The sequence below is a fragment of the Sprattus sprattus genome, assembly GCF_963457725.1.
Source record: "Sprattus sprattus genome assembly, chromosome: 18".
In the NCBI taxonomy this organism is placed as follows: domain Eukaryota; kingdom Metazoa; phylum Chordata; class Actinopteri; order Clupeiformes; family Clupeidae; genus Sprattus; species Sprattus sprattus.
In genome coordinates this window covers 4,688,328-4,690,827 of record NC_137916.1, presented here as the reverse complement: position 1 = coordinate 4,690,827, position 2,500 = coordinate 4,688,328, and the positions used below count along the sequence as shown (strand labels likewise).

The 2,500-nt window shown below is 50.0% G+C and overlaps 1 protein-coding gene across 1 annotated transcript in view; it reads right to left on the bottom strand.

Annotated features, from left to right (window-relative positions):
* The window catches only part of cep112 (centrosomal protein 112), a gene marked incomplete at its 3' end in the record, with an annotated part of 140,830 nt that overhangs the window by 4,584 nt on the left and 133,746 nt on the right, over positions 1 to 2,500 (bottom strand). The gene's annotated exons all lie outside the window — the stretch shown is intronic.

Here is a 2,500-nt window from a genome sequence, read left to right as displayed (position 1 = left end):
ATAGAAAGAAAGGGTTTCTGTGTGTGTGTATGAGAGAATGGCAACACACACACACACTCTGTGGTGGGGCCACAGGGTCTCCGGTCTCCCCATCAAGGGGGCTGTCTGACTCTAAATTACAGCTCAGAAGAGTGTGGTCTCCACACAGCGCTCAAACAAATCTGGTCAGGAATCCCCCCTTCCACCACACACACACACACACACACACACAGAAAGACATACCATACCACACCACACACACACACACACACACACACACACACACACACACACACACACACACACACACACACACACACACACACACACACACACACACACACACACACACACACACACAGAGAAAGACATACCACACCAAACACGGACATACACAGCTCTGGGAAATCTCTGACAAATGTGCTGAATGGACAGAGGTTATAACTGTGGAAGTAACGAGATGATAAGAAAAAAAAAGAAAATGACAGAAAGATGGAAAAAATAAAGGAGGACGGGAAGGATGGAATTATGGAAAGAAAGGAGAACAAACAAAGGAAAGAACTAGGATGAGATTTTGAAAAAGTAAGGATGAAATCAAAGAGCGGAAAGAGGGGCAGGAGAAGACACCATGTCAATGTGCTCACCTCACACGGAGCTCCCTCTGCCTTGTGTAAGCACCACTATCCTTGTCACTTCGCAAGAAAACAAAGGAACACGGGAGAGAGAGAGAGAGAGGGAGAACAAGTGAGAGAGAGAGAGAAAAGATGATTGCTTGCTCCTAAAATAATTTTCCTGTTGTGGATTGTGCTGATTGTTCTGGATTTCTGTAATTAAGCTTTGGCGCTCCAATTAGAGGATTGGGAGGCACTTCAAAGGCAGCTAACACAAGCGGTCTGAACACGGCTCGCTCCCTCGCTCACAGCCCAGCCCCAACCAGCCGAGCACCACACCACACAGCACAGCACAGCGTGGAGCAGATTAGGCTTCTGCTGCTCGCCAAGCTGTACCCCCATCTCCCTCCCAAACACTCCGCCTCAACTGAAGACTTATGGGCCAACACTGCAAATAATAAGGCTGGATCAATTTACTCTTTTTGTTTGAGCGAGGGAGCGGGGAAAATAGAGAGAGAGAGAAAGATAGAGAGAGAGAGAGAGAGAGAGAGAGGGAGAGAGAGAGAGAAAGAAAGAGAGAGAGAGACAGACCCTTAGGAACTCGAGAGCAACCCTTACAAATGAACCAGAAAATGGTTTGGTTTGGAGGATGAAATCGGACTGTCGCCGCGGAGTCAAACCTAAGAGGCGGGCCGTGTCCAAAACAATAGAGGAGTGTGGGGAAGGGGGGGGGGGGGGGGGGGGGGGGCAGAGCCAACCACCGGGGCTGGACCAGATCCTGGGCTTCAGGGAAGATGGAAGTGAAACACCATTTGGCATGCCCCCTTTGAGTGTCTCAGAACCAATGCGGTGGTATTCTGACGAGCTGGACCTCCGCTGCGGCCCCAGGGCCTTGAGCAGAGCCGGAGCCCATTCTTCCCTGGGTAAACAGTGGAGTGGAGCAGGCCAGAGGGAGAGCGAGAGGGGAGACGGCCCTGCTCACTGTCCCCCTGGAGCCCCCACTGATTGGAGCTGACGCTCCAGGAACACCAGCCAAGGGACACATCAGTGTGGAACACAAGACCCCCCATAAGGTCAGGGAAAGAGAAAGTGTAGAGAGAGAAAGAGAGAGAGAGAGGATTCAAGAGATGAATACAGTGACAGGGTGAGAGCAACACATACACATACAGCACATCCACGCAGAGACAAATAGTAGGTTAGAGAGAGAGAGAGACAGAGAGGGATAGATGAGAGAGAGAGAGAGAGAGAGAGAGAGAGCGAGAGAAGCCCTTTAATCTATATGCTCAAACTGAAATATCAGCTATGGTCACCTACACACACACACACACAGACACACACAGACACACACAGACACAGACACACACAGACACACACACACAAAACACCCAGTCTCTGAAGATACAGGAGGGAGACTATAATGACTATGGCGCTTGGTTTTAGTGACACCACAACAAAAGGTTTCGAATCCAGAGGCTCTGCATCTTCATTGTCTGTCTGTCTGTCTGTCTGTCTGTCTGTCTGTCTCTCTGTCTGTCTGTCTGTCTGTCTGTCTGTCTCTCTGTCTGTCTGTCTGTCTGTCTGTCTGTCTGTCTGTCTGTCTGTCTGTCTGTCTGTCTGTCTGTCTGTCTGTCTGTCTGTCTCTCTGTCTGTCTCTCTGTCTGTCTGTCTGTCTGTCTGTCTGTCTGTCTGTCTGTCTGTCTGTCTGTCTCTCTGTCTGTCTGTCTGTCTGTCTGTCTCCTCCCGTAGATCAAGGGCCACAGCTTCTCACAAATACAGCCAAAGTTATGTTGACTACTTTAAGGACACAAGCTGACGAAACAGGATTCTCCCAGGCTTGAGATGGTCAGCAGTGGGACTGGGGCACTCTGGGGTTTGATCCAGTCCTCTTTTTCTTTGGAGGTGGTGTGTGT